General features: G+C 52.9%; 1 protein-coding gene across 5 annotated transcripts in view; it reads right to left on the minus strand.

The window, feature by feature from the left end:
* Positions 1–10,915, minus strand: part of MGMT (O-6-methylguanine-DNA methyltransferase) — a 297,215-nt gene extending 286,300 nt beyond the window's left edge. Inside the window, exons 1-2 of one of the 5 annotated variants that reach the window (XM_078434979.2) lie at positions 10,786–10,899; positions 8,677–8,853 (exon numbers count right to left, since the gene is read on the minus strand). The gene's annotated coding sequence lies outside the window, so the exon portion shown is untranslated. Of the gene's footprint in view, positions 1–2,948; positions 3,101–3,533; positions 3,616–8,676; positions 8,854–10,785 lie in introns of those variants that run through there. The other 4 variants (XR_013550598.2, XM_078434973.2, XM_078434975.2 and 1 more) reach the window with 4 other exon arrangements.
* Between the last annotated feature and the right edge of the window lie 1,905 nt (positions 10,916–12,820).

The following is a 12,820-nucleotide window of genomic DNA, read 5'->3' on the forward strand; positions in this document are numbered from 1 at the left end:
ACATGAGACTTGTGCTTCTCAAGTAACTGGTCTGTGCTTCACCTGTGTATTAGTCAGCTCAGTTGCCACAAGAGAAATCTACAGACCACATGGCTTACGCAGAAATTTATTTTTTCACAGTTCTGGAGGTGTAAAGTCCAAGATGAAGGTTCTGGCTGATCTTATGTCTGGGGAGGGCTCTCCTCCTGGCTTGCAGACAGCTGCCTTAGCCTCACGCCCTCGATGGGGGGTTGTGGATGAGGGGAAGGGAGGGGAGGGGAGGGGATGGGGGAGAGGAGGAAGGAGCAGGGAGAGAGAGATCCGTCCCTTTTATAAGGCCACCAATCTGGCTGGATGAGGGCCCCACCTTATGACCTCATTTAATCTTAATTACCTTCTAAAGGCCCCTCTCCAAACAGCCACCTTGGGGGTTAGGGCTTCTGCACAGGAGTCTTAGGAGGACACACTTAACCCTTGGCTGGCCCTCCCATCAGGCAGAAGCCCACCCCAGCCTCAGAGAGTTCCTCACACAGAATTCCAGCATCGAGAGATGAAACCCACACCAGTAAAGCAGACACCTGAGTGTGAGTGTGTGGGCCTAGGGAAGGAAGGGCATCGGAATGGCTGTGTTTGGGCTGGGTCAGAAGAGGCTCCCCAGACAGAGCAGAGGAGGGGTCTGGGAAGAGGGGAATGGGGTCTCCTACCCATCCACGCTCAGAGCAAAGCCTTGTTGCGCAGGCTTCTAGAGAACATGCCAGAACAGAAGTCCGTGGCCTTTGCGCTGAAAGGGGCTTCAAGAGGAGTCTCGCAGGCTCATTCCATTTGGGACCTGGGTGGGCGGGAGGGGTTACCTTGGAGCATTTTTCAACCCCCGCCTTCAACAGGAGGAGGAAGAGGCCACCAGCACTGACTCTCCCTGGTCTTGTGCCTGAGTGCCAGGCTTCCACTGTCTGGGGCCGCCCCGAGCAGTGCCCTGAGTCAGGCAGCCGGCCCCACTCCATGTGGGGTGAGGTACTCCCAGGAAGCTTCCCCGGGACCCTGGGGGATAGAGGCAGGGGACTGTGTGGGGCTTGGGAGGCCAAGCAACTGAGCTCACAGAGATTGGAGCCAGGCAGCTTCCTCCCCAGTGGTGCAGGAGACTTGAAAATGCTCATCATCTAAACCCAGAGCCCACGTGTACTTCGCTCTGAACCCCAGGAGGCAGCTTCAAGTCTGAGAGCTGCACGGAGGGGCCAATACTCACCTGGCTGCCCAAAGATGACCATCCGGTCCAAGTAAACTCCGGGCGGCCTGGGGCCAGTCCTTCTCAACAGCGAGCACCCCACCATCCAAACATCACAAACACGTGCAGCCAAGATCTGGCTTTTCAATGAGTAACTGAGATTTTCCACATCAATGCCAGGGCACAACTGAAGCACCACAAATGGCTGCTTCCAACACCAGAACTACTACAAACACTTGTTTCTGGCTGATACAAAAGAATACTTAAGTAACCCATCCAAGGATCCGTCCTGTCTTCATTGTCACGATGCGCAGCGACTAGGAAAGAAACACCTCTGGCTCAAAGAAGGCTTCTTAGCAAGAAACCTCATCACACAGGGAGGCAGAATCACCGAGGAGATCAGAACCAGAACATCTGGAGGTTTTCCCGGAGTGACAAACGGTCCAGACAACACCACAAGAACAGCAGCGATGATCTCAGTCCAGAAGGAAATGTTCTAATTACACTCAGGGCAAAAATAAACAAATTTAAAGAGAGAGAGAGAGAGAGAGTAGGTAAAAGGAAGTTTTTAAAGCCCATACTTTTGTAGGAAAAGAAACTAAAGTAATGATAATAGGTCAAAACCCATGTGAATTCAAATAGTAGGAGAGCAACAGCCAGGATGTCACAGAGGACCCTGCACAGGTGACCACCTCCCCCCCCCAGCTCACCCGGGGCCTTGTGGGTTTAGCAGCGAAAGTGTGTGTCCCAGTAAACCACTAGTCACCCATGACAGAACACAGAGGTCTCCCAGAGCCTGCCCTGCTGGTGGGCAGAACACCTTTACGGTGGCTGATTGTAGCCAGAATGATGGATAATGTTGAATATTAAGAACACTAATTCCATTTTAGAACCTACGTACTCGGTCTGGCTGTTCTTGGAACAAATTCCAAAAGCAGCGTGAGAGGAGTGCCCCCCCCCCCCAAACTCCCTGTTGAGCCAGTGGGGGCCGGACCCCGCCAGCGCCAGAGACGGATGGGCCGGGGTGGGTGCAGAAGGTGGTGATCAGCAAACATGCCGGCAGAACGCACCGCATCCATCTGACTCGACAGCTTAATCGGATAACACAACGGTGACAGAAACAAATTTTTCTGCACAATAAAGAATCGCACACATGGGCTTTTCTTGGGATAGGTGCCTAAACTCAGTAACTTTTGAAAATACATCATTTCTTCCCTTTGCCCATTATTCCAGGAACTTCCACTGAGTGTGAAAAGCCTTACTGACGAGAGTGGCTGCAAACACAGGAGAGGATTCCGGCGAGGCCCCGTGCAGAGGACCCCCACCCACCTCCTCTCCCGGCCCACCGCTGACGTCATTTCTTAACTAGGACAAGTTCAGGACCCAGAGACTTGGAAGCGCCAGATCTCGGGACCCCGGCCGCACTGTGGAGCATCCAAGGGCCAGGGCAGCCGGGAGGCCCAACATGCGTCACCCTTGACTCCATCTGAGTCACTGGCACCTTTCCGTCTGTCCTTCCCGCACGCCACCCGGCGACCACCCAGGACCCTCCTGGGTGCTCTGCCCCGGCCTCCTCCGCCAGGCCGCCTGCCTCTCCTGGTCCAAGTCCCCCTCACAGGTCACTCTCCCACGGGGGGCCTTCTCCAAGCACTTCCTGCCCCCACGCAGGCCCACCCTGGCCCCCGGGTGCGCGCAGAAGCACTCCCAGAGCCTGAAACAGCGACGCGGGGTGGACAGGCCGGCTCACCGCCAGAAGCCCCAGCAGTGACCCGCACGGGGGCGCAGGGAGGTGCACACGCTGAGGACATCGGCCAGGTGATCTCGACCAAAGGGGACTGGGCACGCATTTCCCTTTCAGCGTGTATCCTGAAGTGACTGCACGCCCCGAACTTGGCGGTTGTGTTGAAAGACCCCACGAGCGCTTGCAGGAAAGCACAGCCGCCCCCCTCCCCCCCCAACGGAGAGCGGACAGGGGTGCGAGCGCCGCTCGCGAGGCCCCCTCAGCCCTGCCCGAGCCAGGTGACAGGAGGGCAGGCAGCCATCCCCACCCCCCGAACCCAAGGCTGCCATGACAGAAACGGGTTATGTACCCTGCGAAAGCCAGATCGTTTCTCTGACTTTCCCAAGGCCTGCCTTTCCGTGAATAAAAAGCACACACACCCCGTGTTTCCCTTCCCCGTTTAAAACACAGCTTCTAAACACAGTCACCTTCCACCTCCAAACTGCACCCAACTCCTTCGGGCCCCGCACTCCGCCAGGAAGCCCTCCAGGCACCCTCAGCTTCCCACATGCTGGCCCCACCCCCACTCTGAGGCGCCACCTGTGACCGTACCGCTTCCGCCCGCGACGTGTGTGACCGTACGGCTTCCCGGCGTGCGGCGCGTGGCCGTACCGCCTCCCCACGTGACCGTACCGCTTCCCAGCATGCCGCACGCGCGACTGCACCACCTCCCCACGTGGCCGTATCGCCTCCCGACGTGCTGCGTGTGACCGTACCGCTTCCCAGCAGGCCGCGCGCACGGTCGTGCCACCTCCCCACGTGGCCGTACCGCTTCTGCACGTGAGGTGCGTGACAGTACCACCTCCCCGCACGCCGCGCGTGACCCTAGCGATTCCCTGCGTGCCGCCTGCCAACAGAGGTCGCCCGCCACCCGGACCTCCTCTCCTCCTCCCTCCCTGTCGTCCCTGTTGGTGACCGCAGTGGTCCCCCACTCACAAAACTCCCAAGGCCAAGGGTCAGAGAGAACAGTCCCCTTCCTGGCTGGCCTGGCACTAACTTTCGGCCCCCTTTCTAGCCCCGACTCCCACCCCTGCTCCCGCCAGACTGCTCGCAGACCCATCTGCATCCATGAGTCCACGCGTGCCACCACCGGGCCGCAAGTCTATGCACAAGTGCTTCATCCGCCCTTACGGCTGGAATCAGGAGCAAGTCCGTGGCCCATCGGGACTCGGTAATGAGCGTGGCTGAAGTCCTCGAACATAGCCTGGCGCCCAGGGCGCTCCTCTCCTTTCTCCGGCACCTGCACACTGGTCCTATGCTCAAAGGAGGGACGCGGGGTACACCTGCGTCTTCAGTAAGTGGCAGAGCACACACAGGTAGGGTCTTGTCAGCCCCGTACAAGTGGCTTGTGTGCCGGGAGGTGTCGTGAGCACGGCAAGCAGGCACAGACTTGAGTGCGCTGTTTTTCCCACAACGTGAAGGATAATGCTTAGTCACACTGGCCTTCAGAAAATATAGCAAGAACATACAGGTGTGGATTTATGTCTGCTACATCTTGCCTCTAAAAGGACTTGCACCCATTTCTCTGCTTCACCCCTGCAGAGGCAGCATGACACAACCAATGGGCTAACACAGAACCCCACTCCTATTCCCCGTGTGCCTTGTACAGGCCCCTCGACCTCTCTGGGAGCCAGTCTCCTCATACACAAAATAAAGAAACTAACGGTGTCTGCGTCATCCAGTGATCCTGAGGATGTGAGAAGCCGATCTACCTACGTAAATCAACGAGCACAGTAAGCCTTCAATAAATGCTATTATCAGCAATACTATCATTCTTGCACTGTCCAGATTCTTCTGGAACTTGACTGACTCTACTAGGTTGACCCATGATAGGACGGGAAGAAGACACCCCTAAATATGGCCCATTTCCACCCACACAAATTATTGTGGATTTTTTATTTTTGACAAAGCGGACCTAACCCGTCGCCTTACCCATCACTACCACAGTATGAGCGGTCACAAATGCTGGGGACCCTGATGGCTCCTGACCACTGCCAGTGTCCGATTCTGTGTGTGGCCCTTCAGAAGTTCTTTCCATTTAACAGATGCTTACTGTCAAGCCTCCCAGGGCTGCCAGAGACTGGCAGGGTCCACTGGCCTGCTCTCCACCCACGCAGCACGAGCCTGCCCTGGGCACCGCACACCTGAGCACTCACAGATCACACCTGAGTGGGGAGCACCTTGACAGCAAGCACTTGAGCAGCTGTTGATAATGTCCACTGTGAAAAACCAAACTGGCAGCAAGGGAAACCAGCTCCTTCGAGAAAGAATTTTAGAAACCCGGCAAATTAGCACTGAGCTACATCATGCTCCAGACCAAACACAAGTCCATGACCGCCTGGAATCACAGACACACAGGAGATGGGACACTGGACTCCATCGCTAGTCCTGCCTCCTCCTGAAAACAGGTCGGTGGCTCTGAGCTAACAAAGGTCGGCTATTCCTGGGCTCACCAGGGCCTGGTGTGATCTGTAAACACAATTCCCTCCCAATAGCCAACAACAGCCCTCTGAATGGTGGTGTCATCTTCCCTATTTTGGGGGAGACTAAGGATCAGAAAAGTTAAGTAACTCTACTCAAGGTCATATAACTAGTAGATCCAGATCCAGACAAGCAGGCTTGTTACCAGAGGCTGCACACTTAACCCTGTGCTTGCCTCCCCAAATGGGGGCTTAGGTTATGTGTAAATCTATAAAACCAGGATGTTATTGGGCTGGAGGGAAAGTGGGATTTCCGGTTTGTTCCTCCCCACTTTTCTGGGTAGAATCTCATCCTTCTATGAGACTGTGGTTCCAAGTTAAGATTTCTACCCAGGCAGTGCTTCATACTTTATTATTTCATGTGCTTACACTCACCCAAGTAGACACAATAAGCATGATCATCACCATCAGACACAGGAGGAGGCAGCCTGGGTTTTCAAAGTTTCTTCAAGTCACCCTACTAGTAAATGGCACCACCCAAATCCCTCCCATTTTTCTCCCCAACACAACTCTGGCACTTCCTGAATAAAAACCCAACTCTGTTCTACAAAAATACATTCAGTTGTGCATTTGAAAGTCAGCCTTCATGTGAGACCATGAACACGCTTCTACCCAGAGAGGAGAAAAGCAATGCCAGCCATTCAAAGGAAGAGATAGGAGTGAAATATAATATGGCTGTCCATGCTTAACATTTGTTTGTAAAACTAATGCCAAAGTTTTGGTAACATCTGCATCTTCTGTCATAACCACAAGACCGAAAACTATAACACTATGATAACATGTTGGTTTGCAATTTGAAGAGATTCACATGTCTCCGAGGAGTTACAAAACCATACACAGATCCATAAGCACAGGCAACTGATGACAATGCTGGCTGCGAATGGATCCATCTGGAAGGGGAACTCCAGAGCTTGTCTGGGCTGGTGAGCACTACTTCTCAGCCATCCTAAAGATTTCCCAAGAGATGCTTGGAACATTGGGGTCCCTAGAATTCCCTGGGAAGCTTGCAAAGACACAGGTCCCCAGGTGCTGATCTCGTAGGTCTGACAAGGAAGCCTACAATCTGCCTTTTGTAACTAGCACCCTTGGTAATCCTGATACCAATAGGGCTCAGAGCCCCTTTTGAGAACACTGTACCTACTACACATGGATATCCCTCTACAACGACAGCAATGCATTCCAGTGGTGGCTCTTACCAACGAACCCAAACAAGCAGGTCAAAATCTGAAGGTAACACCTTGGGTCCCAACTTTTAGTCCTTTTGACTGGGGGGTAAACTGTAGCTAACAATTTAAAAACAAGTGAGAAATAACTAGTTACTTACTAAATTTCAACATTTAAATGTCCCATCCCATATCTTGCCCCAAGATTCAATTCCCTCTCTACGCCCATCTAGATACCTCTCAACACCCAGCGCTGGAAGTGCCTAATCTATCAATAAGGTGAGAGTTTTCTAAACTACTATCCATATGACTCAATTTGTCAGTAAAAACTGCCACCAGCGCTGTGCTTGCAGAAAAATGTCCATAAATGCATTATTGCGACTGGCAGATCGATGTCTATAATAAAAACAAATAGATTTAACAAGTGCCTGCTTTTACGAGTGGTGCCATTGGCGGACCGCGCGTTCAGCTTCACCCCCAGACTTCTGGGAATGGGCAATAGAGCTCGGGCTGGATACTCTGCTGACTTCACAAGTGCTACGGGTAGGAAATTATTCTAACAAGACAATTTTCAAAGTAGTAGAGCGAACATATGAGGCATTTATAACTCGCTCACAATCCCTTTCGTGGTTCCACACAGACGACAACAAATTTAACTGCCAGGAAATGTTTCTATAGAACTTTTAACTGGTTTTACCACAGCTGCATCAAAAGCCAAAAGTCTACTCCAGGTTGGGGCCGGGGGGATGGAGACATGAGGCCTGCCTCCCTGGAGACCCCCACTCCTCCAAGCCCCCAGTCGGATTGAAAACAACTTGTGGTGTCAAAAACAAGTTTCAGCGTTTAACACATAGCCAAGGGTGTCACTGCTGTGTCAGTGGCTCCTGGGGCTGCCTATTTAGTTAGTTATTTCGCTAAGGCAGACATCAGGAGCGTGACTGCCACAGACTGGCTTCCCCGCCAGGGATTCTGAGCACTTTGGCAAGACACTGTGACCGATTTACACGTAAGCCACATCTGCCAAAACCACTTGGGTTCCTTCAAAGGTTACAAAAGGTCACAAAACTATTTATTCCTGTTCTTCGACAATTCACTTCAATTGCTATTTAAAGGAATAAGTCATTCACTATATTCCATATATTCACTGTACGGTTTTCCCAAAACCTTGCAGCCCTCTCTAAGCTCTTTATTATTGTCAAATTTTCTACATCCAAAGGAAACGACTCTTTCCACTGACCAGCAAAGACGTACCGGTTACCCTAATGCCACGGGACACCCATCTGGCAGTATTCTGTCTCCCAACAGTCTACAACTTTCACCTACCTTTGCCCAAGACAGGCCTCCAGAACTAACAGGAGGGGAAATGCATCCTGTGAACCAAGGGAAAACCAGCCCCTCCTGCACAGCTCAGGCCCCTCCCCCACACATACTTTTACTTTAAACCAGGAACGGGTGCCGTTGGGTTTGTTCGCTCATCATGAGTACATGTGAAAGGATGACAGGGAATCCACTCTCACCCAATGGGAATGTTATGGTTTGTATGTCTCCGATTTAAGTTTCAGGCTTTGTATAAATAACATTCTGAGATAAGACCTAAGCACCTGTATCAGAAGCTACCCATCACAGGGGCGCCTGGGTGGCTCAGTCGGTTGAGCGGCTGACTTCGGCTCAGGTCATGATCTCGCAGTCCGTGAGTTTGAGCCCCGGGTCGGGCTCTGTGCTGACAACTTGGAGCCTGGAGCCTGCTTCAGACTCTGTGTCTCCCTCTCTCTGCCCTTTCCCTGCTCACACACTCTCTCTCTCAAAAATAAATAAACATTAAAAAAAATTTTTTTAACAACAAAAAAAAGAAGCTACCCCTCCCAGAAAAGAGGCTCAGGGGGCCTAAGACAGTAGCCGAATGAGCTTAGGGCCTTTCAGAGACCTGGAGCCCAATGTACGTGTCTGGAGTGACCAGAGACGTGACAGGAAGTCAAAACCCCCAGGGAAAGTTGACCCACAAGAGGAATTTTATGCAGTTAGATAAAGTCAGAGAGAAGTATGAAAACACACCTGATAATAAGGGTAACAGATGACCACAGGAAAAGAGAATTCAGAAAATACTGTCTTGCTTCCATGATTTTCTATTAAAGAGACTATACTACAAACTAAAAAGGGCCTTGAGACCCCAAACAGGGAGCTGGAATAGAGCCGTGTTGGTGGTTTGAGTCCCTGGCTTCTAAGTGTCCTCTGCAAAATAAGAAAAATGAAGACAATTTAGTAAGTTTCCTTTATGGAACAACACTGAGGAGCACACTGCTGGGTTCCTGGGACAGGAAGAGCAGAGACTGCCAGGGAGGCCCCCTTCTTCCTCAGGCCCCACTGCTCTCCTCCCCTGCACGGCCAGCCCAGGACCTCACTTGTGCACCAGGAAAGGCAACTGGGGACAGGAGGCCTGAGTGGAGGGCCCAAGTGAGGCTTGACCGAGAGCCACACGAGACCAAAACACAGCAGAAAAGAAAGGTCTGAGAATCTCCACTGAACAAGAGTGAGATCTTTCCAACATGTCCACACCTAGTGCATTACTTCTTTAAACTCCCCTCTCCATCAGTGTTCAACAGTGTCCACAGCAGAGTTTAATAATACTAAAATCTAGCTCTTATAACACAGATTTGTTTTCTGTTTTAAGTAGGCTTCATGCCCAGCATGGAGACCAATGTGGGGCTTGAACTCATGACCCTGAGATCAAGGCCTGAGCTGAGATCAGGAGTTGGATGCTTAACCGACTGAGCCACCCAGGCGCCCACAGATTTGTTTTAATGAAAAGAACATTCATGAAGAAAAGGTGCCTTTCTATAGCTCTGTACTTGAGGCCCGGTTCATCCAGCCCCCATACTGTACTCTACTATTCAAATTCTAACTCAAGACAAGAACCTGGGAAGAAATCAAATACCTGTAGAGCGAGGCCAACTCTCCACTACCCGTAGACTCTGGACCTTTGCAGGTGTGCACTTGCTGTGACCTCCAGGACAACAGTGTCTAACACAATATGATCTCCCCACTGGGGGGGCAGCCAGGGATGGAGAGGAGAACTCTGACACTGTTTCCTTAAAATTGCTTTACCCCCAGCATGCTTTCGTTTTTACGTCCTTTTCTAATGCTTTTACACCCTTTTTTAATGCCGTGTGTTATCCATTGAAGGACTCAGGGAAAGAACAAAACTGTCTCTTCATCATCTATCTTGGGGAGATGGAGAGAAGGGCCTGACGCAGACATTTTACAGGTTCTTAATGTAAGTAACCAGTCCGATTCTTAGCTCCCCTTGTTCAACAGCTTTGTGCTCTGCCACAAACAGCTGAAGTGACCCCTCCCTGGGCAAAGCAGCCTCCCTCTGCCCTGATGACTGTCCACCCAACCAAGCAAACGCTGTGTTTGAGCATACAAAATGTGCTTCCAAGATAGAAAGCCAAGTACTGAGCAGAGGCCTTGATAGGGAAGACCATTCTGAGATCTCAGGAAATGATGGGCCCAGACAGGGAGCAGGGAATACGTGGGTTAGAACACTGCTCTACTGTATTATCACCGACTTGGGAATTATGGTGCCCAGTGTAAATGGCTCTCAAACTCCACTTATTTACTCTAAGTGTTTGCGGAGGCAATTAGGGCCAAATGTATACACACACCAGCCATGAAAATGAAGACCCCAGAACTTGCTCTTCTCTGGCACCGTCTTAAAACACGGTGCAGCAAATGTGGAATTCTGCACAAAGAGTATGCTAAAGGCTTGCTGCAAGGAAGGGCCGGAGTAGAGGCCTCTGGAAGCTTCCTGGGAACAGAAGGCAAGCGGCGGCCCCCAGGCGCTGGTCAGTAGTGCAGGGCGGGGGAGTGGGCAGGGAGAGCGTCGAAGATGTTGGCCAACTACAGGCATGGCAGGGGAAGCCACAACGGGCCGCTATCACCGCAGAGCAACTTGGTCCAGGAACTCCAGGCGTGGGGAAGGAGGGCCGCACCTGGGCACACCTGGGTACACCTGGGCACACGTGCGCACACCTGGGGTGGGATCAGGGCAGGCCCCTCGCCTATGGCGAGGAGAGGGTGCCCATAGAACCACAGGCTTCAGACGACTGCTCAGCCTAAGAAAGGCCCCGACTTTGGCGGGAGGGCAGCAACCCAGACACTCACCGCGTCACCAGGGCGCCGACCACGAGCAGCTGCGAGCACAGGGTGGCCAAGTGCTGGAGAACCACCGGCTGCCCAGGCATGTCCGGGGCGCGGGGGGCGGAGCCGGGGCGGGGGCGGAGCCACAGTGGGCGGGGCCTGGACGTGACGGAAGCTTGGTCGGGAAGAGAGGAGCCACGGGCGCGGGGGCGGGGCCCAGAGAGGGGGGCGCCGGGAAGTGCGGGAGCGGGGGTGGAGGCCGAGGCGCGGGGGAGGGGCCTAGAAGGCAGGGCGGGGCCGGGGCCTAGAGCGGACGCCCGCCCCCTGTCTGCGGACCGCCGCGGGGGTCGGAGCATGCCCAGTGCGGCGGAGCCTGGGCTGACCCCGCTCTGCGCAGCCTCGCTGGCCTCCCGGCGCCGCCCCGCCAGGGCCCTCCCGCCCGCCGCCGACCGGCCTCCCCTGCCTGGCCGCCCAGACCCCGCGCTCCCGCCGCACAGCGCTCCGTGCCTCAGTTTAGCCACCATCAGCTCCGCGTCCCATGGTGCTTGCGGTCCGCGGCGCCAAGTGCTCAGTGGCCGTGTTGCCAACTCAGCTCTGCGGGGCAGGGGCCCGGAGCGCGGGCTGCTTGCCTGGGCCTCCCGGAGGGCAGGGACAGGCAGGACTCCGGGCACCATCCGGGTCGTTGAGCGAGCAGAGGGGCCTGGGATGTCTCTATTGCCTGTGGTCGGAGGTGGCCTTGCAGGGCCCCTCGGGTCCTGAAGGTCACCATGACCTAGACACAGGCTCCGTAGCAGCCAAGCCAGGCTCAGGTGCTAGTCAGTGAGCACATGGGTGCCCGGCACTACTTGGTGCTCTGTGGACGTTATTATGGTTGAATTGTGTTCTCCCAGAAAAATATGTTGGCGTCCCAACCCCAGTACTCAGAATGTGACCCTATTTGGAGATAGAATCTTTACAGAGGTAACAAGTTAAAATGGGTCCTAATGCCATACCACTGGTGTCCTTGCAAGCAGAAGGCCAGGTGAAGACAGACTCGAGGAGAACTGTGTGAAGGGGGAGGGTGCAAAGTGGTACACCTGGGAGCCAAGGAGAACCCAGGACAAGAGAGGCATGGATAGCACCCAGCCCTGGAGCCTTCAGTGGGAGCACGGCCCTCTGCACACATTGATTTCAGACAATAGATGTGTGCTGTTTCCAGACACCCAGTTTTTGGTACTTTTTATGACATCCCCAGGAAGCAGTATAGACACATTGTATCCAGCTTGATGGGCATAAGGTCCCCTGGGAGTCTTCCCCAAAGCTTGAGGGAGGTCACACACCCATTGGTCCCATCTCAGGACCACACCTTCTAAGTCCTCTATGGGCCCCTTAGGTTCTGTCTTCTTAATGGGAAAGAAATCTTCACTCTCCCCGTATGTACAACTCCTCTATTGGGACATTTGTGACTTGAGTGACTCGACATATCAACGTTGTCAATAAAAATTTGTTCAAAGAACCTAAAGAAAGGTTGCTTTATGATCAACCCCAGTGACTGTAGAGGCATGGTAGATTCTCTCGAGGCCCCCACGCGGGCCACGCCTCAGCTGGGACACGTTCAAAATAACTGGCCTGGGCCCGGGAGTACACGTTGGTGATTAAGTTACTTTTTTTCTGGTGAGACTGGACTCAGCCTCAGAATCCTTCTCCATCCTGCTCCAGGCAGCCACAGGCACTAAAACTAGGAAGACAGGAGAAATGAAACACCTTTGCCATTTGTTCTGGTCTTCTCTGTTGGCTCGCTGTGAAACTTTAGGAAATTTACTCAAATTCTCTAATCCTCAATGCTATCATATGTAAAGGATTTTTATAATGACCCACTCTTTGTGGTGCGTGCAGGTACCCACAACAAACATCGACAACAATATGCCTGTCTTCTTATAGTCTATTACAGTCTATACCCTCAGAACTAGGATCCCAACAGAAATGAAAAGGGAAAATAACACCGAAATGGACCAGGATGTCTTCTGGTATCCTAGCAAGTGTACTGTGATGTAATTTTGTAACAATAAATAAATCCTAC

This window comes from Panthera onca, chromosome D2 (genome assembly GCF_046562875.1).
Source record: "Panthera onca isolate mPanOnc1 chromosome D2, mPanOnc1 haplotype 2, whole genome shotgun sequence".
NCBI lineage: Eukaryota > Metazoa > Chordata > Mammalia > Carnivora > Felidae > Panthera > Panthera onca.